The sequence below is a fragment of the Vicugna pacos genome, chromosome 3 (genome assembly GCF_048564905.1).
Source record: "Vicugna pacos chromosome 3, VicPac4, whole genome shotgun sequence".
Classification (NCBI taxonomy): domain Eukaryota; kingdom Metazoa; phylum Chordata; class Mammalia; order Artiodactyla; family Camelidae; genus Vicugna; species Vicugna pacos.
In genome coordinates, this window is record NC_132989.1 from 29,762,134 (window position 1) to 29,790,057 (window position 27,924).

Sequence of the window (27,924 nt, forward strand, 5' to 3'; positions counted from 1 at the left end):
GAGAGGCAAGAAAAAATTCCCCCGCAGGGGTAACATGGCCCTCCTACACCTTGATTATGGACTGCAAGCCTCCAGAACTGTGAGACAGCTTTCTGTTCATAGGGCTTCACTGTGGAAGCCTGAGGAAATGAATACAGCTTCATTTGATTAGAAGAGTGAAAACAGTCAGACAACTCTAAATGTTACAATCATGATCACTGCAACCCAACATCTAATCAAAAGAGGATTTGGGCCTTGCTTGGGAGTAGTCACTGTTAACAAAATCTCCAGCTCATCAGAAGTGAGCCCATGTCGCTGTTAATTATCCCACTTATTCACTATTTAGGCTAGATGGCTATGCAGGCCACTAGGTTTTTTATACATTTTTTTCCATCATTTTTTTATTGGACAATCTTAATGTTCTTACTTTACATTTCATTTACTAATTTTGACTAGGTAGCACACCTACACAGTAAAATGGGATATAAAGTATTTCACCCTCACTCTTGTCCACAAATCACCGTGTTCTTCAATCCCAAAACAACCATTACTAATAGTTTTTTGTATCTTTACACTGTGATTCCATGCATCTAGAAAAAAATTATTTATCATATATGTGATGGACATCAATGTTAGCATATTCTGTGTATCACACCACACCTTGTTTTTGCCACTTCATGTAGCTTGCGAGATCACTTTGCGTGTGCAGGACAGGTTATTTGCTCTACTGCATTCTACCATGCAGGTGCACCATAATACGTTTAACTAATCTCACAGAGATAGATGTGTAGGTTGCCGCCAATATTTGTCTTTATCACAAATGATTGCTCCCATGTTTATTTTTCCTGACAGCACTTTAATTTTTCTGGCATCCTGCATATACACACGCATATATGTATATTACTCATTTATGGCTTGTCTTTACCAACCAGGGTCTTATGAAGACATGTATTTTTGTTTTAGTTTGTAGCAGAACACCTGATTGTCTGGCACACAGCTAGAGCAACAAGTATTTATTGAATAAATGAATGTTTGTACTTAATCCCACAAAAGAAAACCATATATGACAGCTAAAAAGTACAAGAGAACTTTCCTTCAAAGCAAAGTAAGTCATAATTCCCAAACTGATCAGAAATGTGTCCATCATGTATTAATTTTCTATATTGTGTCAAATTAAATCGTTACATTTTAGTTTGATCTAGATTTGATACACCCTGTGAACCACGGAGCATCTCAATTTAATTTAGCCCATTTGACTGGTCCTTCATAATATTAACCCAAACAGTAGATACTTAATTGGACCTCGGCATCCTCATACGTAGCGGCCCTCCTACACTGACAATATCATTAACATGCAATTTCTTCTACCAGCTGTGCTTTTCCAGTCACTAGAAGAGTGACTCAGTGTGGTAGTATTTCTGGTAAATGCAGAAGGAGCTGAAATCTCAACCTATCCTGCGAAAGTCAACCCTTGTTTAACTTGCCCCAATTGCCTTCATTAGGAATTAAGACAGGATAAATCGTGTCATTCTCTTTGAGGAGAAGCCAGTCTGCATTTCAATCAGGACCTGGCACACTAGGGCCTAAAAGTAAAAATGCTCACTGACAAACTGTTCATCGGGGATGGAAAAGACGGAACACTTTAAAGAAAAATAAGCACAAAAGGAAAATAAGTTTTACATTTTTAGATTATTAAAATCTGCCAAGTCTGCAACTTGTACTACAAAAATATCTCTACGTGTTCAACTGTTCAACATTCAAATTAGTAAGTATACATATATTATTATTCAGTATAAAGGTTGCCATTTTAAAGAAGCTTAGTAATCAACAGTTTATTCCAAGAGAACACTACAGACTGGCTCCCTGACAATTTTAATTCCACCCACTTCTGCACAATTACAACCAACCAAGTTTGTGACCAAGAGCCAAATAACCCCTAAACTTAGCAAAGAAATCATTAGAAAGGCTCATGTTTATAAAAACAACACTTTGAAGGGTTCTTTGTGCTTAAGAGTAGAAGGGAAAATGGTACATAAAACTGTAGGGTATCTCAGATGTAAACGGCAATCCTGATCTTATGTGTATTCTGAAAACTGGACTTCTGAAAAAAATAAGAATTCATATTTTTTAAAAAGTTACATTCATATAACAATAATTTGGAGTCTTTTTTTTTTAAATGAAAAAAGGAACATGCCAGACTGCTTGTGAAGGCGTTTCCCACTCTCAGAGAGATTTTATATCGATCCATGTTTCCTTCTAGTATTTTTAAGGTTTGCTTTTTTAAACACAACTCTGGAAAATCAAGAATTTATCTTGGTATCAAGTGTGAAGTAGAGGTCTAGTTTACTTTTTTTTTTTTTCCTGATTTTTGTGTTTTGGCAATTACTTCTATGAGGTTCTGATAACTATGTTCACTGGTCCATGGTCTACTGTAAAATCCACTCTGTTTCATCATTAAAGGTCAGTTAAACAATCTGTCAAAGCTTTCAAGGAAAAATTAAAAGGTAAATGAGATAATTTACTTAAAAGGAAAAGTGCACAATACCAATTAAACCAGGAGAAAAATTATTCCCCTAATTCAAAGGTTTTCAACCCAGTGTAAGGTACAATGGTCTGGACAGTTTTAAGGAAATTAATTTCCAGATCTCCACCTGCCTTCTGTACCCTTTTCTAAAACCGATGCCCATCACTCATTCTCCTTTTCTACCTTCCCGTTCACAATAGCTCTTCTGTATTATAGAAGAAAGTCATATTTGTTACTAATCTCAAAGCTTAATAAGGTACTTTGCTTCAAGAAATCTCCAGTGCTAACCGAAGGGATAGCACAGGATAACCAAAGGGAGAATGAGGAAGAGTCAGTCTCATGTGAGCAAAGCAAGAAATACTGAAACTCATGGCTGGACTTCTTATCTAATCAATCAATCAATCAATGTTAGAATTCAGAAATGAAAATAGTTTTCCAGTGGTTATTCAATGCAGGTGTTGCCATGTTTATTACAATGAGAAAAGACAGATCATTTCTAACAAGAAAACATACCCAATTTGACTGGTTTGACAATGAACCTAAGTTATAGCAACATTTTCACTGAAGTGAGTAAGCAAGAACCGAAAGGCTCAAGGCTTTTGGCAAGTAGTGTGTGTTTCTTGCAAGGAACTGACACATACAGCACTGTTTATTAAATTTAAAATATTCATTGCCTATATTTATCCTCCCTCTCTGCATTTTAGAAGTAAAATGCACAAGAATTAGTTATTTCATACTATAATTATGAACTAAAAATCTGAGGTAAATATGAAGAATTAAAAGTTCTGCAGCAGTAGTCTGAAATGTTATTTATAACATGATAATTATTGGATCAACATAAAACGGTACTATTCCTAACACTGATCCTGTTTTTCTTGGCTGATTAAATTTATATCAGTGACATACATAGCTACAGCAATGGTCATTTTTTCAAGTGTTTCTTTTACCTTGATAATAAAAGAAATACATTTTGGTGCGAAAAGCATGGAAAATATAGAACTGTTTTAAAAATCTGATAGTCACCACCCCCCCAAACTACATACACTGAGTAACAGTTGTATACGTACAACCTTGTATCCTACTTTAGCACTCTGACAATCATTCAACCATTTCTCTTTACTGAAAATTTAAGTAATTTTCAATTTTTCTTCAATATAAATAATGCTTTACTGAATATTTTTTGATAGAAAGTTTTTTTTTAAGGATAAATGAAATATGGTCGATCCATGCAATGAGATACTATTTAGCCATGAAAAGGAATGAGTACTCACACATACTAAAACATGGTTGAACCCTGAAAAATACACACTAAATGAAAGAAGCCAGTTACAAAAGGCCTACTCGTGGAAGTGTAAAGTGGTACAGCCACTTTGAGAAACAGTTTAGCAGTACCCGAAAATGTTAAACATCAGGTTACCATGTGACCCAGTAATTCTACTTCTAAGCACACATATAAGGTAAAACATGCATTCACACACAGTTGTACATGAATGTTCACAGCACCATTACTCATAATAGACAAAATGTGGAAACAACCCAAATATCCATTAAATGATGGATGAACAAAATGTGGTATATCCACACAAATGAAGAACATTCAGCTGTAACAGAATGAAATGCTGATAAATGCCAAAACAGAGATGAACCATAAGATAATATGCTTAGTGAAAAAAGCCACACACAAAAGGCCATATATTGTATAATCTCATTTATATAAAAACGTCCAAATGAGGCAAATCCAGAAAGACAGAAAGTAGATTAGTAATTGCCAGGGACTGGGAGGAAGGGAAGAATGGGCAATGGCAGCTAATTTCTTTCTGCAGTGATGAAAATATTCTAAAATTAGGTACTGGTGATGCCTGCAGAAAACTGATGTATATGCTTTAAAAAGATGAATTACAACATGTGAGTTACAATTCTGACACCAATTCTGATGTGCAGAACACAACCAACACCAAGTAATTCTCCAACACCAGCTGGGTGTCTTATAATTCAACTCAATTTTGACAATATCTACTAGAAATAGCATTACATTCCGTAAGTTAAGGGCTCAGTCCTATGAGACTGCTCCCCACCCCTTCAGAAGCCAATTCATATGTCCAGGTTGTCACCTGTGCTTCTGAGGTTCCCATGACACCCTTCTCAGGTTTCATTAAATTGATAGACCAACCCACAAAATTCCGAGAAACATTTCACTTACTAGATTACCGGTTTTGTAAAGGGATATAATTCAGGTACAATCACGTGGAAGAGATATATAGGACAAGTAATGGGGAAAGGGGCACAGGATTTCCAAGCCCTCTGAGGGCTCCACTCTCCCAGTACCTCCACATAGGCACTAACCCAGGGGCTCTCCAAACCTCATCCTTTCAGGTTTTTATAGAGGCTTCATTACATAGGAATGACTCATTAAATCATTGGCCATTGGTGATTCGGCCTCCAGGTCCTCCCTCCTCTCAGGGTCAGAGGGGTGTGACTGAAATTTCCGACCTTCAAATGACTGGTTGGTTTCCCTGGCAACCAGTCACCCTTAAGTGTGGTCCAAAGTCACCTCATTAACAAAAGACACCTCATCACTTAGGAAATCCCAAGGGTTTTTAGCAGCTCTGTGCCAGAAACAGGGACTAAGACCAAATATACATTTCTTATTATAAATCATAATATCTCAATAAAGCTGTTATTTAAAAAATAATATTCTCAAAAAGGGGGAGAGAAGGGTTATTTCCTTACAGGGTACTCTTAGAGGCAGAAATACTACTCTTTGATATATGCCGAAACACTTCTCTGCCAAAGGTTCTACAGATTTATATTCTCTCCAGCAATGTATTTCGTACCTGCATCACTGTGCTCAGATGAATGATCATCATTTCTTAAATCTTACAATCTGGGAAGAAAAACTAGCTATTTATTATTTTTATAACAATGGTTTTCCCTATTTTAGTCATATTTTTCTTTTGCAAAGGGTCATTTTTTACATTGTTGGCTTTTAAAACAGACACCTTTATGCATACAGTTGTTTTACTGTATACACAAATGCTTCTATTTCTCATTAAACAGATAAATTACTTATCATTTTGTTCAGCAATAATTAACTCATCCTGAGTTCTCCTTCCACTTTTAATTTTAAAGCTTTCCTTGAGGTCAAGAAACTCTTCAAAATAGTCCCAATAACCACTCTCCTTTTCAAACAGGCAGATTAAAAGGACACTACAATGAGTCCACCAGGGTTACATATATTTCCAGTTTCCTGACAGCAGTTCACTTTCAAGTGAAATGTCCAAGTGATTCACACAATATTGTAAAACATGGAGTAGTAAAAAAAAGAAATGAAACATTTACTAACACTTTCTACAGGCCAAGTACTTAACGTGTACCTCATTTAATCCTAACAAACCCCATTACCTGAACTTAACCTAAAAAGAAAATAAAAATCACCAAGGGTAAGATCTTGCCAGGCAGCAAATATGTGACCAGACTAGGGATCAAACTGAGGTGTGCCTAATTCTAAAGTCCACATTCTTTCTGCCACTTTATAGTGCTTCCCAAGCTCACGGACTCAAAGTCAGACAAGACTTTGGATACTAGTTCTGCCAATTTCAATGTGACTAATTTCTAAGATTCTTCAGTGTGTATGTACATTTTAACAAAAACAAAGTCATTATACACAAGACAATGTGAAAATAGGAGGCTAAAAAATTCACTGTGGAGAAAACTTTTTAAAAAAATACCAATTTTTTAAACACCAAAGTGTATGGAATAATTTAAACACTTCTCTTGAATTTATATCGACTCGCTACATGTTCTAACAAGCAGAGGTTCTTGCACATTCAATTTACAAACATGATCACTAGGTGAAAAACGTTTTCTTAGGGACTGACTGCCACTCTCCACTTTAGCCAACAAATGCATCGTTTCTCAGTAGAAAAAGCCACATCAACTACACAGCTTTGTATTCTTCTTTACCACATGAGAAATGTTTTCAGCAGTATGTGCACCATCCAGGAAGTAGCACTGGGGAGTAAAAGAAATGGCTATTTTAGCTGCATTAGAGATAAAAGACTGCAAGAGCTTGTGAGCAAGCAGTAACACAGCACAGAAAAGGACAAGGTCAAGAACAATAAAAACAGCGGGAGAAAGTGTCTACTTTCCCCTAGGTAATGAACACCACTGTGGTAAAGAAAAAGTCATTTAAATGATAAAACTCTTAAAGGACCCTTGACCAGCTCTAAAAACTGCCACTTTTAAGACCCAATCATCCACTTGACAAGAATCGGGACTGATTTCCAAAGGATGCATGTACAACAGTAACAATTCCACAAGGATTTTCACATTCATGGAACAAAAATCAACTCAAATATTAAAACAAGAATTCTAATACAAACATTTCCTTTTTTCAAGAACTCCCTCATTCTTCATTCAGACATATAAAAAAGCAATAGCTTATAAAACTGTCATAATTTGGATTAAGGTCTTCAATAAAACACACTTATTTGGTACATTCACTATGGAAAACAGTATGGAGATTTTTTAAAAACTAAAAACAGAGTTGCCATATGATCCAGCAGTCCTACTCCTGGCCGTATATCTGGAGAAAACTAATTCAAAAACATACATGCACCCCAACGTTCAGAGGAACACTATTTACAATAACCAAGACATGGAAGCAACCTAAATGTCCATCCACAGAGGACTGAATAAAAAAGATTTGGTGTGTGTATATGTATGTATATATATATGTGTATACACACACACACATATACACAATGGAATACTACCTAGCCATCAAAAAGAATGAAACAATGCCATTTGCAGCAACATGGATGGACCTAGAGATTATCACATTAAGTGAAATCAGAAAGACAAATATCATATCACTTATATGTGTAATCTAAAAAAATGGCACAATAAACAAACAAACAAATAAAGGTATAAATGAATTTATTTACAAAATAGGAAGAGACTCACAGACACAGAAAACAAATTTATGGTTACCAAAGGGGATGGGGTGGGGGATGAGGGAGGGGCAAATTAGAAGTTTGGGATTACCAGATACAAACTACTATACATAAAATATATAAAGTACAAGGTGCTAATGTATAACACAAACAACTACATCTAATATCTTATAATAATCTACAGTAAAAAAAAGAATTTGAAAAAATATATATATATTTGTATAACTGCATCACTTTACTATACACCAGAAACTAATACATAAATCAACTGTACCTCAATTTTTTAAAATGCACATTTTTCTTCTAAAATTATTTTAATATTGAAGCATCAATAGGACTTGGGGCAGAACAGTAAACAGGAACTTATCTACAGCCCCCTATTTTATCTTAGGGCTATTATTAAAATAATTCTACTGTATATAGAATCATGTACTGTTTTCCTTAGCTGATAAAATACAATCAAGCTATTGTGCAATGGTAAGAGGGCTCTTAAGAAAAAAATCACTGCTGAAGTAATTCTTGTCTCCTGGGTAACTTACCATAAATACCATTGTTTTTATCACAACTTTACTTATAGCTTTACTCTATATCAAGCAAAATTTTCACTTCTGTAAGATCCTTTCAAACTAAAATAATAAAAAGTAATGCTTTTACGATCACAGTATTTGCTAAAGTGAGAAGTTACAGAATAGTATGTGCACTACGATCTTGCTTTTGTGGAAAAATATTTATCCACTGATTTGTCTGGAAGGATATTCATCACAACATTACTAGCAGTTATCTTAGGTTGGTAGGACTATGATGTGCTTTTTTTTCTTTAGTTGATACGTATATTCTGATTTTCTGTATTAAATACAAAGCTTTTTTTTTTTAGTGCTTGTGCATAAGAGACAGACCAACTTAAGTTAAAGCACTAGGTGTCCTATTTTATTCAATATCACCGAATCAAACTCATGTATTCAGAGTTAACATAATGCAAATGCTGCTCAAGAAATGTTAGTGAAATCCCCAAAGCAACAAGGTTCAACTTTTAAACAATAAACCCCCTCAGACAGGAAAATGGTGCCTATAAGGAAGAAGTAACTTCATGTCTCCTTTTATAACTGGGTTAGGGTAAGGGTGGGAAATGGCTTGGAATGTCCAGGTGATCACAGGAAAGACCATGGGGAAAAAGTACTAACACTTGAGAAGCAAGACAAAAATCATTTCACTGATTTAGAGACACTGATTGATATCAGAGTAGCAGAAAGTAAATAATCAAAGATAGTAAACACCTATAAGAAAACAATGGGCCAAAGAAAAAAAGAAAAAGCCAGGAAAAAAAAGACTACAAAAAACTGAATGCAGGTGTATTTACGTAAATCGTTCTGAAAAGCAAACGGGAAAAAAAAAAGCCATCTAATAATTTATAACTCAAATTGAATCAGCTCTGGTTTCGATGGGCTTACCACTCAGTATAAAGCCAAGAACACCCTCAAAGGCATCTCAAGATCTTTTGTGCCTGCTTTGGGATGAGCTAGTTAAACAATTAGGTATACAGTTAAGTAATTAACATACAAACATGTAAATAGCTGCTTTTTACACATTAAATCAACCTAAACATAATTACTGGATGTGAAGGGAATGCAAATTCAAAAACACACAAGGTAAAGTCCTGAGGTTATTTTATTGACCCCCCTGAACAAATTACCTTTAAACCAAAATAAGCAACCCTACTAAGGTAAACCATAAGAAACTGCCAATATTCAAGCATTTTTTAATCTATAAAAACAGCAATTTCATCTAGTCCCACTCAGTGGTCTGTTGATATTTAACAACTACCTCTCTGGAAAAAAGGCCCCGGTTTGTAGTTTTGCCAATCCCCACGTCGTAAACAGCCCCACGGCAGCCAGTTTCAGGTCGTCATCATGTCATCGCTGAACAGGGAACTGGAGCGAGGAACACGATGAGCTCACCAGATCCAACACAGCTCTGGTGCTACCAGCACCCCAACCTAGGGGTCATCAGAACGCTTCCTAAATCTTCTCATCCTTTTCTAAAACAGGCTTTTTTTTGCCTGAATAATCCAGTTTCCTACTTATGCTATGGAGAAAGCAAAACAGTGATGGGCGGCAGGGGGCTATTTTAAACTGAGCTATGAGGAAATGAGCTGATATTTAAGCTGAGATCTTAAAGATAAGAGGCTAAGGCTAACCTTGCAAAGATCTGGGGAAGCGCATTTCAGAGGAAACAAGTAGTGTAAAAGCCTTAATTAGGCAAGAACAAGCATGGCATGTTTGAGAAAATGAATGCTAACGTGGCTAGGAGGTCGCGAGCAAAGGTGAGATCCTCCGAGAGGCTGTCAGGGCCGTATCATCTAGACAGAATGTGAGAGAGTTTGTAATTTCTGGGTAAGTATAGTTTGGATTTTACTCTGAGTGGACTGGATGCAAGTGCACGTAACAGTTTGATAAATGTGTTAATGGATGAATGTATACTTTAATGCATTGTTTTAATGACCCTCTAATGAGACTTAAGTCACAACTTAATTATATTTACTTTTCTCAATATAATCATTTTAACGACTTCACAAACTACGGAAAACATAAAGTTAAGGTCATACAAGTATGACAGGCCTCAAACTATGTAGATAGCTGAAACAAACATAGTGGCAGGACTCCACATCAGTTCAGAAATAAGGATCTTATTAATCCAAGATAGTTATTTCATCTATGAAATGCTAACGTATGAATTCAGGTGGGTCAATTTCAGACTCTAATAAGGATGACCCAACTGGTCTACAAGATATAAATTCAATATTGTAGGAAAACACTAACTAGTGTCATCCAAAATGACTTTACATAGTACGTAAATACACTTCTAAAAAATTATAATGGCCATGTTATAAGATAAAAATTTTTATTTATTTATTTTTATTTTTTTAACATTTTTATTGATTTATAATCATTTTACAATAAAATAAAAAATTTTTAGCATTTTAACTTCATATTTTAATGTGAAAGCAAAGTCAAATATCAAGTCTGATTTATTCAGGAGTTTAAAATATCAAGCATACACAAGTTAAATTATATTTGCTTATTACAAAAACTATAATCATACATACAAATACATCCATGTCCACACCTCTATGATCATGAAAATTAAGTCCACATTATGGCCACACAAAAGTTCACCAGACAAGTCAATCAAGACATAAATTACTGCACATTATACAAAAATTGGGAAATGTTTAGACTGGTTTATGGAGAATAATTTAAGCTTACACATAAAAAATTACTCATTCAGGAACTTCTAAGCCACCTATTTGACAAATTTAAAGGATTTCTTTCAACCAACAGGAAATGAGACCTATAACTCAGAAAAAAAAGAAAAAAGAAAAAAACTTGTATCAGCAGAATGAAATACTTGAAGTTTGCATATCATTAATCTCCCATGCACTCTCATTTTCCACCTAAACATCAGTTAAGCTGAAGTTTAAATACATTCAGGTATTCTTCCTTTAAGAGCACAAGAACCCATACAGTAACTGTCAGTCAGCTGACTTGTGCACATTAACACAGCTAGCTGCTACTTCACCACAGAGCTGCAATGCTGGTGCTTACAGACCCCTCTTCTCTGAGGGGCGAGTACACAGGCAGCGCAGTAATGAGGACAAGGCACACTAATGATTATCTGCACCCTGAACACCCTTCCCTAAAACCATCAGATTTCTGTCTGAGCTTTCTACAAAAAAATGAGAAATGCTGAGAATGTTGTCAGGTAAACTACTTACTTAGTAATGGCAACAGCTTTTTTTTTTTTAACAAAAGGAATTTGGAAATAGAAAAGTAGTAAGTTTCAGCTCCCAATCTCATTTGAGCCCACATCCCTGATAAAAGAAAGGTACAATGCAGCCCAACTTGCAGTGTCTACATCCAGGTAAATTATCACACTCAGAATTCAAGAAACAAAGCCTTAAAAATATGGGGCAAGCCAAAAATAGTTTTTTTTAAAGCATCACCCTACTTCCAAACCAAGCTTTCCTTTTCTTTATTCTATTTACCTTATCTCCTCTGTCCCTTACCATTTTCCTGTGTATTTCACTTTCTATACACAAAAAACCGATTTGAAACTTAACCTCTTCTCTGTTTCTAGTTTGTTTTAACTTAATTCTTATGGGACAATATGGTTTTAGGTGAAACACTTTTAATTGAAATACTTATAGTTTCAGAAACATACATATAAGCTGTTATCAAAGAGATGAATAACAAGCGGTCAATCATTTTGCAGATGAGAGTGAACCTACGTGCCAGAGGCAGAACAAGCCAAGGAGAAACTAGTGGGACATGTAACTAGAGAAGCCAGCCGCACAGGTGATGGAGGGCAGGTCGGCACTCCGCACTCTGGCACTTACTCTCAATAATACGGAAAACAACCGGAGGGTTTAAAACATAGGAGTAAAATAATCAGCCTTTCGTTTCAAAAGGATTGCCGTGGTTGCTGTGTTGAGAACAGAAAAAGAGCAGAAGCAGCAGGGAGACGAGAAAGGAGACAACTAAAATAACACAGGCAAGAGATGATGGCTGTGTAGAGAGGGGAACAGCAGTTGAAGACAGCAAGCTGTGGTTATATTTATTCCTAAAGTACATGTTAAGGTAAGTAAAGGACATACTTTCATGGTGCATTACTCTGAATTAGATATGAGAGTGTGAGAAAGAGGAGTCAAGAATGTCCTCAAGGTTTCAGCCAGAGAAACAAAGACAGAGGTGACATTTAATAAGATGAAGAAAACTGGAACATAACTGGGGTTGGGGAGGGAGGAAAGAGGAGGATGAGGAGATCAGTTTTGACAGGTTAAATTTAGGAAGTCTAATTGGCAATGTTGACTAGGAAGCTGGGTATATAAGTCTGAAGGTAAGGAAAGAGATCCAGAAAGAGATAACATTTTTAGTCTGAAATGTATGATAATTCTAGCTACAGGACAGGATGAGATCACAGGAGACTACATACAAATATAGAAGAGGTCTAAACATAGAGCTCTGGGACTCTGCCTTATTTTTCAGAATTTGGGGCAAAAGAAAGGAACCAGCAAAAGAAACTGAAAATACACAGTAGTGTCCTGAAGCAAAGGGAAGAAAGGCTTCCAAGAAGAGAGAATTATTAACCACTTCAAACACGCTGCTGCTACATGCAGTGAGATTAGGGCTGAGAAATTACTAGGTAATTTATCACCAGGGAGGTCGGCATTCACCTCAACAAGAGCCGTTACGGTAACATGGAAGAGAGATGAGGTAGCATGGTTCCAAGAAGAGACAAGGAGTGCTGGTGACAATTCCTTCCAAGAGCAGTAGCTGAAGAAAGATGTTTTATTGGGGGAGGTATGTTTAGTTTAGTTTTTTTTTTTTAAAGATGGGAGATAATTCATCTTATCTATATGCTGATAGGAATAACGCAGTAGAAAGGGGAAACACTGATGGGGCAGCTCAGTGGCAGGCAGGCAGAACGGGATGAACACTGTAGCAACGCCCCACCCTGACAGAAGGGAGAGAGAACCAAGGGCAAGACTGGAGGCGATGGTCACAGCATGATAGGAAATGCAAAGAGTAAGGGTACAGATGTGAGGAGACATGCAAAAGTTTTCTCCTGACTGCTTTCATTTTTGATATACAGGAAACAAGGTTATCAGCTGAAAATGAAGAAGACAAAACGGGCGCTAGAGGTTTGAGGAGGTGTAAAACAGTCACTTAGCAGACCGGGAGAGTGATTCCACCAGGGAAATACACTGGGATTAAAGGACTGTGGGCAAGAAGGGCCCTCCACAGTCAACAGGAAGGGAGAGCAGGTCAGCATGGGTATGTCTTCCTCAATAAACATTCAACTGCCAGTTACGGCTGGACTAGACGGAGAGCTAGAGGGGGCGTGGGGGGGTGGGGGGTGCCAGGTGAGTCCATGAAAGGAGAAATGCTACAAGGAACTGATGCTGTGTAAAAGGTAGAATTTATGACAGTGGACCATGGATTCAAAGCAGGTAAATAATCAAGTGAGGATGTGGAGGAAGCAGGACTTGGGACAGTAAAAAGGAGGTAGCAGCCACAGATTGTAGTAGATTCCAGACACGGAAGTACTGTTCAAGTAGGGGGCCATGACAGAAGGAGCTGGAAAGACAGGATGTTGCGGCCCTGGTGGAATTCGTGAAACTGTCTGAAAGAACCATAATAAAGTACAGGCAGGTCTGGTTAAAATGTAATGGAGCTACCTTAAAGGCAAAGCCTCCCCCTGGGCAAAGTGACCCTGCAGGTGAGGGAAACTAGAAGGCCAAGGGACAGGAGCAGAATTATACCACAGATGTGTAGCTGCAAGTTCCCAGACACAACCTTCATGAAAACCACCTCCAGCACTCCTGGAGTCAGCTAGGAACAGCCCGCCCAACTCAGAGGCACGGATGCCAGGCCACAACAGAATGAGCCACATTAAAACCACACACACTGTTTCCCCCAGCCCTTTCCCCAGGGAGCTGGACCCTGCACAGGTGAATTCAACAGCATACTGGAGAGGAGCTGGCAAAGTAACAAGGCAAGCCTCTCAGAACTCTTCCTCCAAAGCAGGCTTCTTGTTCTGAGGCAGTTCTGAGACAGGAAAAAAAGTTCTATGTTGTGTTAAGTGTCTGAACACTGATTATTATTGTAAACTGTACCTTCTAATGACTAAAATAAGACTGTCAATGACACGTCACAAGAAGACTTTTTACTACCTAAAAGTAACTGGAAAAGCTATCTGGTCTTCCCAAGAGCTGGAGAGGCAGGGAAAGACAATCCCTAGGGAAGCTTTGAAGGTACAGTGAGAGAAAGCAAGCTGTTTTCTGCTTAAACCTTATCAAGTCCCATCCATTGAACATACCAGCCCCACATATATCCATGGACTCCCTCTATACATTAGGTTTAAAACCTACACAAAGCTGAATATACAAAAAATTCATTTCTGCTTTATTGAGCAAAAAGTGAAAGTGGATTAAGTCAAATGAAACAAAATGGTAAGCTACAAAACGGAAACAGTGTTCATCAGTCATTTTCAAACACACCTAAAGTTAACATGGACTCACCTAATCTTTTAAAGAAAAAGAGGGACTTTTATTTTACTATAATCTATTTTGACTAAAAGGTTTGCAGGTATTTTATGGTGTCATAATAAAGATAACTCATTACCAAGTTTTTTGGCTTTCAGTTCAGAAACTCCCTTTGGATGGGGTCCCAGAGCAGTTTCAGCTAAGTCTTGCTCTGTTTGTTATTTGTTAGTGTTACAGAAAGGCTCAGGTATGCTTACGCTTTGAACTGAGGTAGCAGAATGTATAAAGTTAATTATTAATAAGCTAAATTCCAAGTTTTTCCAGCTACTGTGAACAAAATCAGAATAAATGCCCTCACCTAACTATTAAGTACTAAGAATAAGCATGTATTTCTTTCAGTTCCTCTCAAGAATGCACAGGGAACCCATAACATTCTCTCTCTGAGACAGATCTAAAGCGTTACTAACATTTAACATTCAATAAAATGTTCAAATATTACTTTTATGGGAACTGAGATTAACAACATTGTAACAGATGAAAACCAACATTCATTTGCAATTTTGAAAATAACCTTATGAATCTTATCCAAAATATCCCAGACTCATTCTAAAGGATATGAGAAACCTAAATACTTTCATGAGAGAGAGAACTGAGACATAAAAACATAACAGCAACTTATCCTACAGAAAAAAATGTAAGAAATTAATTTAAAGCATTTTACAAACATTAATTGATAGCCTCTCACAATCTCTACAGACAATATGGGCACAGCTACAATATTCCAAATCAGTAACATTCTTAATCCATTTTTTTAAATTACACCTGATAAAGGACACATTTTCTAAACCATTCTCAAGGTCTTACAACAACAACAAAGGCACCCCCACCCACAACACACACGCATACCCTGATGCAAGAAAGCATCAACACATTTCAAACATTCCAACAATTATAAAATGGAACGACCCTCGAATTCATTTAGCCTCAGAACAGTAGGAAACATTATTATTCCTACCTTGGAATAACCTTGAAAACACGTAATTTTTTTCTTAAGGTAAAAAAGATAATCATTATGGGTACTAATTTCCCGGGGAAATTATTTTAACATGTCTCGATGCTATCGACTGTCAAGAACTCTGATAAAGTTCTTACCCAAATAAAGCACGCTAATCATTTCTTATTCGACTTATCACAGCTTGCTCACCTTATTCTCATCACTAGTATCACCTCCTATTAGCTTTCTCACCAACACCAGACTATCAGGAGTACACTGTCAAGTAACTCTTCCTACAAGAAATACACACTTAAAAGAAAAACTATCACAATTCTCTACTAAAATTTAAGGACTTATTTTCCTTATTATTCGCAGGAACCACCATAAAAAACTATTAGCCAGTAAGTCTAAAAACTTGTAAGTTCTATTTGAATGTACACATTATCGTCCACAATGTATAAGGTGTCAACAAGTCAAAAGGGATCCCCTAAATTCAAAAGCTATCTGTAAAAACAATTATTAATCTACGTTATTTTGCAGTGATCAAGACTGACTTTAGAGCACATTAATTTGGACCTCTGAGGAAGCTAAATAAAATACTTTTTTATCATATGTAAATAAGATAAAAATAAACAGAACTTTAGGTTCAGAATTAATAAATGCAACATATTCTCTTTTTAGTAAGCAGTTTTATCACAGCTAGAGGGAAAGTTCAGATATGGAACCACAAATTATTACTAATAGTCCTTCATTTTTCAGTACTATCAAGTCAATACTATATTTGTTACATGGTGAAAAGGTCAAAATAAAATTTCTGAAAAGGTGCTTTATTTAAAAATATTTCTTACAGAAAAGGAATCCACTATTTGTCCTTGGAGATATTTAAAAACAGAAAATGTTATATAGCAAAGATTATTTACAGAAAACAGAATCAGAAGTACATTACTTTTCAATAAATACACTGTACCATAACATCTAATATGGGAGAGGGAGAGAATAAAATACTAGTTTATTAAACCTCTTCTTCCTTTCATTTAAAAATATAAAATTTACTAAACTGGCAATATGAAAATGTAACACAATAATCTTAGCCCTATAAAGTTACTTATTAACCTTTAAATAGACTGGTATGGACCTACACTTCCTGCAGTTCATCTGCCATTTTTCCCAACTATAAGTAGGCACTAGGGGTGTAAGACAGTCCCCCTTTGCAACATCGATTATGAGGAAAGAACTTCAAGTTCAGGTTAAGAAACGAGTAATTGGAGGTTTTGTGTGCCCCTAGGAAATCAGCACCCAACACAGGTGCCAGCACGTAATAGGTGCTTAATGAGTATCTGTCCAGCAAATGGTGAGATGTAATTACCTTAGTGCAACATTAGTTTTCTTTTTTTCCTTAAAGGTCTCCCTTGCTCAAAAAAGCAACTCAAGACCATGTCACAGTCCTTCAAAAGCATATAAACTTCTTTATTCATAATGAAATAGAAAGCTGGGTCTCAAAAGAACGAAATGCAACATAAGCAAATCTTTATCTTCTCCATTTTTTCTAAAGAAAACTAGATCAATAAGGCTTATTTTTAAGAAACATCAAAATGTCTACCAACTTTCCTCAAAATGAAAAATCCCACACTTCAAACCTATCTTCTATTTTCCTAATATTGAAAATAATAATTATTCAACAGTATGTTTATGTTGGGTAAAAAAAGCAAGCATATAAACAAAAACTATGTGTTTGCCCATTTTTTCCTTATTTTGACTCAAGGTACGTGCCTAAATTTTACACGATGTTAAATCAGTTTTGTCTGATGTGTCAAGATTCATTCATTTATTATTTTATTGAGCATCTACTATGTTAGGCCCTTTAACAAAACGTTAATGGTATAAACTGTACATCAGCACCAAATTCCCCTACAAAAGCTTCTCTCTTAAAATAGTAACAGTTGAAGAGGAATCTCGATGTTGTTTCACGTGCACGTTAAGTCAGTCCAACAGGGCTCCTTTTCAGCTATTAATGCGGCATCAACGAGCCGCTACCTACCACACCTGTAACCAAAAATCACAAGTAGCCAGCAAGCTCTAGGTAAAAACAACCTGTAAGAGTAGCACTAGCTCCTCCGAGAAGGTGGTCAGGGCTTTCTCTCCGGGGCCCAGAAAGAACCGCGGAGAGACCCGCGGGCGGAACAAGCCGGGCGCCCCAGTTAGGAGTCCGGACTCCGGAGCCAGAGGTCCCCGCCCCTCCAAAACTCTCACCTGGAGGACCCGGGGCCTCTCCGCCCGCCCCTCGCGCCACCCTCCCGACTTTCAGACCTGCAAAGTGGGGGGGAGGGGGACCTCATTTCCATTTTCCATTAGGGGGACGGCTGGCTTCCTCATCGTCCGCCGGTCGTGAATCTGGAACAGAGCATGTAACCATTTCCCAGAGGGAATGGAATAAAAATCAAAGGCAGGGTCCGCAGGAGGACCTCGCCCAGACCTGAAAATGGAGCCGCAGGCACAGCCCACAGCCCGCAACGCGCGGCGGGTAGGGCCGGGCCGCACTGGCCCCGGAGCTCTAGGCGGCGGGGGTTCGGGACTTCGGGCCCCCGCCCAAGGGGCGGCGAGGGCGAGGTGCGGGGCCTGACGCGTGACCCGGGCCAGAGCTGCACTCACCGTCGCCTTTGTCTCGGCCACCCGTTCCAGCCGCAGCCGCTCTCGGCGCCGGCTCCCCGGCTCCTGTCGCCCCCACGCCCGCAGCTGCGCTCCCCGGCTCGCTCGCCGCTTCCTGGCCCCTCCCTCCACGCCCAGGCTCGCGCGCAGGCGGGGCGAGCCCTGAGAGCGGCGGGAGGACCGCACCGCCGCACAGCTGCCGCCGCGCCGGCCCCGCCCCCTGCCCCGCCCCTCCGCGCCGCGCACCGCCTACGAGCTCTGCGGGCTAGAAGACCCTTTCGAGCCGTAGGCCGAGAGCCCAGGCTGGAGCCCGCGCGGGAAAGGACGCGCCGGAAGATGGCGACCAGGGCTGGGTGGGAGCGTGCGGGAGCCCCTCCCCGTTCTTGGGCGGGCGGCTGGCAGCTGCGGCTCGCGCCCCCTCCCAGGACGGCGCGAGGGGCGGCGCCTGCGCTGGAAGTGGGGACGCTCCCAGTCTGGCGAGGGTCGTTGCTGAGCCGTCGGACTAGTTGTCTCTCAGTTGGGAGCAGTTGAGAGATATATGCCCTAAAATCACTGAACCAGTGATGGAAATGTCAGAATTGTTCAATCTGGCTGCAGGCCGAGAACATTCACCTGGCATTTGAATTGTGTGAAATTACTTGTCTACTGTATCTCTGAGACTCCTTCCGCTGCGTATTTTACATACCCCAGAATCAGAAACACTTGAATGCTCTTGTTGAGCGGCCAACATTCCACCAAAACCTGTAATACTTGGAATATAATATAGTATGTCTTACCCATCTTGATTGATTATATTAGTGCAAGATTAGTTTTCTTTTCCCTGAGTTAGAGTTCTACCTTGCTCAAAAAGCAACTCAAGATCATGCCACAGTTCTAGGTAGTCAGGTCAGAAACTCTGGAGTCATCCTTGGATCGTCTCATTCCCTCCTCTTCACCTCCAAAATGTCAAGCAAGCCTGTTGGTTGTAATCCTTCTTTGAATCACAAATGTAGTCATCTTGTGTGAATGCCTCAAGTAATAACATTTCCTATCTTTATTCATAAAGGTTAATATTCATTATATAAACATTTTCAGATTTTTCATGTTTTGTTTATAACACATCATATATGTGATTCAATACCTTAATAATATCTAATTTCGGTTGCTATAGCGATTCATACATCCCTCTTGTCAGTAGAAAAAAAGTCAATTAAGAATACAAGTCCATTCAATCAAAGGACACCTTTTGTATAAAAGTCTGTGCATATAATTATTTGCTCAGTATTATACGTATAGCATAGTCTCTTTACATACTTAATTTATCCTTTATCATTTAAAACTATTTAAGGCTACAGATGATACCTTACAAGTTGGATTATTTCTTTAGAAATTTCAATATGCTGCTTTTGTTTAAAAAAAATTGACAATGTATTTTATCAATGTCAAAATATGGTTTGTAATTACAATAATACCAAATAATAATTTTTCTGGAGTCACTATTATGATATGTCTGCACTGTCCTTAAAATTGTTCCCAAGTAAAAACTTATTCCAAAAAGAGTAAAAAAGAGACACTATTCATAATTCATTGATATACTGCTAAAATTAAGTAACAGTTATAATACAAAAGAAACTGTCTTGCACACTTACCCATAAAGAAGAAAATAATCGCAACAAAATTAACATGGTATATTTGTGCCACAACAAATGGGAACATTAACACCAAGGACAACAGCTAGCAATGTGCGGGTCTAACCAACTGCCTTCACTGCTCACGAGCTCACAGAACTGCCACAATGGCCTGATTATGCAATCTCTTAGGTAAATAAATTTTCCTTGAAAAATTTTACAGCAAATGGCTTTTTCCCTAGAAGTATACTATTTTTTTAACTACCTTCCAAAATTTGACACCAGCTATTTATCACATGTAAAGGAGATGGAGTATAGAGACAGAGACTGGAGTTCAAACTAACGACTGATTACCTGGGTAACCCTGACGAAGGTTCTTAATCTTTCTAAACCTGTCTTTTCTTCTAATTTAATGGGACCATAGTATTACTTACCTCCATGTATTGTTGGGAGAAACCAATGAGAGAACTCAAGCAAAATTCTTAGCCCTGGGACTGGGGCATGCTCAGTGCTGGTAAACCCTAGCTATTATCATTACACAAGCATATAATTAAGCTCATTGCCCTATATTTGTAATACTGAGAAAATGGCTCATAATGGCCCTAAATGGGATTGTTTGAGTTCTACATCAAGATAGTATTATGTGCAATTAAATCAACATTGTAAAAACAGCACTAACATTCCTTCTACTGCCACCATGTGCCAGGCACAGTTCTAGGCAACAAAGGAAGCTAAGAGACATAAGGCCCAGATCTAGAATACCTTTACAACTCAATGAAAAGAGACAGACAATTAGTAAACAACAGCTCTCTAAGTAGTATGACTATACTTCCTGGTTTGTCAAGGACACCTCTTGTCCTGGCTTAATAGTTACTTGTGCCCTCTTTCATTCTTACTATGTTCAGGTTTGGATGAAATGTATCATCCAAATTTATTATCCACATAAATTTATCATCCAAATAATTTAATGTGGTTGCTTCTAACTAGAAGTATGTGTATATACTTGGAAGGCAACTATGCTCACCACTATACCACCAACGCTTGCTTAGGATAGAGAAGGAACCATCACCTCTGCGTGAAGTTAAAGAGACTTAAATTGCTCCTTGGAAGGAACATCTAAATTGGCCAAGTGGACCAACAGAGGGAGGAAGGGCAGAAGGAAGATTTCATTTTTATATGCTGAGTCAAAACTACAAAGCTTTTCCGTACTTGTTAACAAACTTAGAAAATCCCCTTGACTAATATTATATTAATTAGTTTGGGGATTTCTTATTTTTTCCTGGAGATATAATAGGGACACTCCAAGACACAAACAATAAAACATGTATTCATTTATTTGCGCAACAAATATCTAATGAGCATCTACTATCTATACATGGTCTGTCTTCAGTGTGACAGATAACAAAAAAAAAAAAAGAGACACAGGCAATGTAAAATCTAGCAGCAAACACAAAATATCTTAGCTAATTAGTCAACAAGATAATGAGACACAGCACACAAAGTGGGATTTGGGGAGATTGAGAAAAATCAGGAAGCACATGGAACTTACTGAGAAAAAAGAAAATGACTCAGAGGAAGACCATAGTCCATGGCCCTTCTGCAACTGAAGCAGCCAAAGGTAGGAAAGGAACCTAAGTCAAATTTTGCTTGACACTTTAAGCCAAGGCTGACCCTTGCTGCTCATTAAACCACAAATATTCACTGAATGCCTACTGTTTGCCAGGTAGCATACCAAATGTGGGAAAATCTCATATAAAGCATGGTCTTTGTCCCTAATGAAGTGTCACACAGCAACATTTGAATAATTAGACATGGTAACCTTATGAATACAGTTGAGGTGATCACTAAGATCTGTATTGGTTTCTTGGAGAGGAATTTGAGGTGGGTCTCTGGGAAGAAGAAAGTCAAGTCTGTGTTTTCTGAACTATGGATTGCACACCTCTGGTGGTTAAGAGGGGTTGGGGTGGGTAGGAAGGAAGGGGAGAGGTACGTGCAGCTTGCCTAGCTTCAACACACAGCCTGTGACAGAACTGCACTGTAGCCTCTTAGTTCAAAACAAAACAAACAGAAAAAGAATTGGGAATTGTAATAAGAATGCCCCCGGGGACAACAAAAGCAGAAGCAGCCTTTTGCGAATCACTCTGCTACGTCAGGTTAGAGACCACCAGTGTCTAAGAATTTTTCTTTCTTTCTTTCTTTTTCTTTTTTTTTTTTTTTACAGTTAACACCTATATATGGCAGGTAATTCAGACTTTCCACATATGATAGTGACGAAAGCTTCCTTTATACATGTGTTAAAGTTAAAAATACGAATTGGCTAAAAGAAATCTCTCAAGTAAACAACACTGGCAATAAAGAGGAAAGGGATATGGCACGTTAGGGAGGACAAAGTTTGGCGAGCAGAGGTTCAGTAACTGGCACACACTACAGGTGTGTCCCCAGGGAGAACGAGAACCACAGCGGATCTTGAGCGGAATCCTGGCAGTTTAGCATCCAAGAGCGAGAAGACAGAGTCCAAACGGCAGGCAACCAAGAGCCAGTGAAGTCGGCCACAGGCAGGGAGGGGGCTTCTCCCTGCACCTTGAGGAAGCTGCTTGGCCCAGAGGAACCAGCAGAACTGGCCCCAGTGGCCTGTCAGGAAGCCTTTCAGCAGGTACCCGTGAGATTTCCACCTCCACGGTTTACCAGGGCTGCAGCAAGATGGAACACAGACACTCCAACTTACCTCGAAGTGCCTGAACATTGCTGCCCTTTGAACCAGCGGGGCAGACATGTTGCACTTCCTCCTAGCATGGAGATCTACCTGCTGCTTTCACAAAGGAAGTTTATGATGAGTAAAATTTGAGGGTAAGGTTGAAAGAAAGGGAAGGTGGCAAGTCAGGATCCTTCACACCCCATTCTCCACCCCTCCTCCAGTGTTACTGTCTGATCATGATTCAGCTCTTACTTTCGTCCCCATGACCAGCTGAGCTATGCAGCTGGACTCCGACAGCTTGCTTTCTGCCTCTGCCTCTGCCTCTGTGGTGGTGTACGTGCCCTATATAATCCCCACAACTGTAGTAGGCAGCCTGTTGGCAGTGCACTGCCCACACCCTCCAATCTCCCATGCCCTAATCCCTGGAACGGTAAATGGGATGAGAGATCATTCCCACAATTGTGTTATGCCATCATTGACCTTAAAATAAGATTATCTGGGTGGGCCTGATCCCATTACATGAGCCCTCACAAGCAGAGAGTTTTCCATGCTGGTGGCAGAAAGAGAAGTCAGAGAGAGACTGAAAACATGAAAAAGATTCAACTTGCCATTGCTGGCTTGCAGGTGAGAAATGGGGCACCCAACAAAGAATACAGCCAGCTTCTAGAAGCAGAGTGGCCCCTAGCTGATAGCCAACAAGGAAACAGGTACCTAACTCTTATACCTATAAGGAACCGAATAATGTGCTTGGAAACAGATTTTTTTCCCCCTCGAGTCTCTAGATGAGAACTCAGACTTGCAGGCACCTTGATTTCAGCCATGTAATACTGTGAGCAGAGAATTTAGCAAAGTCATGCTGGACTTCTGACCTATAGATAATATAAGCTAATAAATGAATGTTGTTTTAAGCCGCAGATGGTAATGTTACAGGGCAATAGAAAACTGACACAACCCTGTCACTGAATTAACCCTTCTCTAGACAGAACTCCAGCCTCAAGGGTGTATCTGAGTTTCCACTTGCTTGTCAATTCACAAATGGATCAACTCTCAGGAATTAGCAAATAAGCCTGGGTCATTTATGATTATGTGGTGAAGGGAATCATGGGAAAAGATTGGAATTCCTGATAATTTGGCTTCTGAGGGACTGATGTTATTTTCATTTGGGTGAAAAAGGAAATACGACCTAATTTTGAACAAACAGGCTGGTGAGACCACAACTGTGAGTACTATTAGAATTTCTGGTAGCATAAGGGAAAGGAAGGCAGAGGAAAGGCAGTGCTCCCTAGTAAAAAGAGATTGATCTCTAGGGACGAGTGGATTTGAGTATATTTTGCAGATTACTAGCTGTCTGATCATGGACTTGTAGGAAATTTTCTTAACCTGCTGAGCCCCAGACTACTCCCCTTAAAACAGGAAAAGTAATAAGATTTGGGGAGAATTAAATAAAATAGGTCACGTAAAGTCTCAGTGCCTGCAGCATAGTCAACTATTAATAGTTTATCTCTATTATTAGAGTGGAATTTTTTTTCACAACTCCTTTGCAATGTTTCTATTGTAAAAGTAATTAAATTATAGCATATATTAGACCAATGCTCTCCTACAGAAATATAATACATGCTACACTTTAAATTTTAAATTTTCCAGTAACCACATTAAAAACAAGCAAAAGTAAATATAAAAAACTAACTTTAATAATCTATTTTATTTAACCTGCTATGTAAAAATGCTATCATTGCAACATGCAATCAATATAAAAATATAATAATGATATATTTTGCTCTTCTTAAACCAGGCCTTCAAAGTTGAGATTATATTTCTTACACTTACAGCACACCTCAATTCAGTACAGCCATGTTTCAAGTGCTCAGTAGTGATGTATAGCGTGACTGTAGTACTGCGTAGCTCAGTACTAGGCCTCTAAACAAATATTTCAATAAATTCTCCCTACCCTTTATTAATTCTAAAATAAACACAATAGGTGTTAAGTAACTACAGATGTATGAGAACACATATGCATGTACATCGCACTCTGGCACATACCAAACCCAGATGAGTTCTTTTGTATTTTTGCTATTGTTTTTGTTTTTACCATCAGTTCTTAGTTACAAGGAGTCGCACTTCAATCAGAGGATCCGGGTATAACTGGTACATGGGCTTCTAATTTCGAACTCCAAAACACATCACAAATCAGAGCCTCATAGCCAAACTAAAGCAATACTGGGCAAACATGATAGCTAGGTTAAAACAAAAACCTAACTTGCACAAAAGAATACACGTTGATTTTTAAAGTAACTTCAGTAAAAGATTATAGTTTTGGATTTTATATAAGCTTTTTTTTTTTTTTCTCTAAGCCATTGTCTCCATCATTTGAGAATGAGGAGTGAAACAAATCAAAACTGCAAGGAAACAGGAGCAATGCACAGCAGCCACCTAAGGACTCAGACAAACCTATGGCACTTCTACTGGGATCTTCAAAGACGATTCAGACAGCTTGCCCCTAGCGTGGATACACTCAGAAAAAAATAGGACACATCCAAACATGTATGATACAAGGTAGAACACCGAAAGAGAATGGGAGATACCAAAAAACATACCACAAGTATTTGTAAGAACAGGATCCTTTTCAGTGGGGATAAGGGAAGATTTCCTAGAAAAGTATCCTCTGGGAGAGGTTTTAAAGAATGGTGTTTAAAGAATAGTTAACAAGGCTCAATTCAACAGATACTTGTTGCCAACCAACTGTGCAGCAGGACCTATTCTGGGCAGTGGACATTCAGTGATGGAAGTCTGCGCTTAAGCTGGGGGATGGGGGTGAAGAATGGTGAAAGACAAGTAAAACCAGCAATTCAGCACTGTTCTGGATTCCAACTCTTTCCACCCCTCACTACTTCTGACGTCCCTCTGCCTCTGAAGCCTTCCTAGGCTCTGCCTCGTGTACCCACAAACAGCTTAATTCTTCTCTGTTTCTGATCTTTCATCTAGAACATGACTCTTATTCTCAGGTCATCCCAGCTGTGGGATCAGTGCTTCATTCTCTGACCCTAACCCTGCAGCCACATGCAGACTGTGCCCGCCCACTGCCCCAGCTCTAACTCTAGTCAGGAAGCTGCAGAATCAAGAAGCTGCCACCGCAGCTTCCGGCTCCAGCATTACTCTAGTGTGAAGAGGAAGTTGGGCACACTTTGCTAAGTATTATCATAGAGATAGTGCTAGCGGAGGACATTTGACTCAGCCTTGAGGATCCAGAAAGAATTCCTAAAAGACCACATGCTTGAGAGGAATTATCCAAGAATGAAAGGAAAGGTGAAGAATTTTTTGACACAGCAGAACAACATGTAAGAAATCAGGGAGAGATGAGAGTGTGACGCCCTTAGGGAACTAGAGGATGAGTTCAGGATCAGAGACGGGTTCCTGCTGGCACAAAGAAGGAAATTGTTTTGGAACTGCAAAGACACCAGATCATGTTAAGGAGTTTGGACTTATTTAGAAGATGATAATAAGTAGAGCAGAAAGACAAAATGCACTAATGATGTTGCTTTAAGAATAAAGTTTTTATATATGGGCATATCATTAATGTATCATACATAACCTTTGAACTTTAAAATACTCTTCTTTGAATGATTTCCTTGACAAGTGCCACATAGCATTCACTCATAGAGAACAGTATATGAAAACCTGAAACAGAACTATAGTACCTACATGATTATTTCATGCATAGCTGTTTGCTTTCAATAAATCATCCATATGGTGGAGGTTGATTTCTTCCTAGTTAATTTTTCATTCACCTGAACAGGTTTTTTTTAAATTATTATTGACTGGAGTTATCTCCTTATGAACAATAATTTGCATACACACAATATTCAGTGGGCACACTTAACATTCTCTAACATTACTATAAATAGTTTAATTATGTTTCCAGTTGTTTGGTGCTAGTAGTATATAGCATGCAACTCACTTTTGTCTTACATGGGATGTTTTGTTAATTTTAGATTATTTTTGGTTTTCTATGCAAACAATCAGTATCAACTGCAAATACTGACCATTTTATTTCCTCCTTGTCAATCCTTACACTTCCAAACAGGTTAGGACCACCAATGTAACATTTAACACAAAAAAACGATAGGGGAATCTTTGTCTCATTCCTGGTTTTACAGGGAATGCTTCTAATATTTTCCCACTTAGAATGTTTGCTTTAGGTTATCCATAGCACTCTCAATCATGTTAAGGAAGATAAGGAAGTAGATCTAACATATATACAATTGGTATCCTCCAAGATATGAATCCCTCCCCTGCAAAATGACTATCTTAAGAATTTAAAGACATAAATCAAAGAAATTTTTTCTCCAGATAAAAGTCAGTAACCTGACTATTATGACTCAACCAACATGAGACATATCCTAGCAAAAGTTATTGAGAATCAAAGATAAAGAAAGAAAACTTTGGTTTGCCAGTTAAGAGTTCAGGGCACCATTGCTGTTCCAGATTTCTCCATAGCTTTGACTACAAGTCAGTCAAATAATGTCCTCAAAGAATTCAAAGTCCTCATGGAAAGAAAGTGTGTCTCAAAAATTTTATGCCCAGTAAACTACTTTTCAGGATAAAAGCAAAAGAAGTACAATTCTTTATATGGAAGAATTCAGAGAATACAATACCCATATTCTTCTTGAACAAACTACTTGAGGATTTACTTTCAGTCACCTGAGAAATAAATAAAACCATGATAAAAGGAACTGCAATACTGACTTCACTTACCTGTGAGAATAGAAAAAATTAAAGTAAGGTTTCAGTTAAAGAACAAAATGTAAAAGTTGTAAATTCTGATGTTAAAGGAATGGATATAACTTTTAACAAAAGTTGGGAGAGGGGAAAAAAAGGCTCAAGCGATTTATTTAGGAAAATTCATCTGGCATTGGGATTTTAAAAAATACTTCAAGGTAATTCTAATATACAGCTAAATTTACAAACCGCTGCACTATATGAATAATGATAGTTACTCTCCTTTTTAAGCCTCTCTTGTCCATGGTAAGTACACCAAACGCTATTGATTTCTACCAGTCTCAGGACTGTTGAACAAGGAGATAGTGTGTAGCAAATGAGTATATTAAACCTTGTAAGAGAAAACTAAGTAATTTTCTTTTCCTTCTTGGCATGAGACATTATTTTAGTCTTGGCAAGAGCTGGCTGTTCTTGACTATGAATCTGGGCAACTGTTACATAAGTCACGAACAAGTGTTACAATGACTAAATCCAATCAGTATGCCCTGTACCTGGAACATCCATATCAATCACAGAGACTGACAAAAAGTAGTAAGCACAGTAAGAACCAAAAAATAAATAAATTAGAAAACAGACAAACAGCCACCCAGAAATAACCGACTGTAAGCTTGGGTATCCAGCAAATTTAAGAATCTTTCTGGGGTCTCCTTCTGGGAAGAGGAGTTGCGAACTAACTTAATCCTTGTCCTTTCTCTCCTGTTCCTGT

General features: G+C 38.3%; 1 protein-coding gene across 1 annotated transcript in view; it reads right to left on the reverse strand.

Annotated features, from left to right (window-relative positions):
• CDC42SE2 (CDC42 small effector 2) overlaps positions 1–18,346 on the reverse strand; it is a 96,935-nt gene extending 78,589 nt beyond the window's left edge. Inside the window, exon 1 of the mRNA XM_031673101.2 lies at positions 18,144–18,346. The gene's annotated coding sequence lies outside the window, so the exon portion shown is untranslated. The remainder of the gene's footprint in view (positions 1–18,143) is intronic.
• Positions 18,347–27,924: the final 9,578 nt, after the last annotated feature.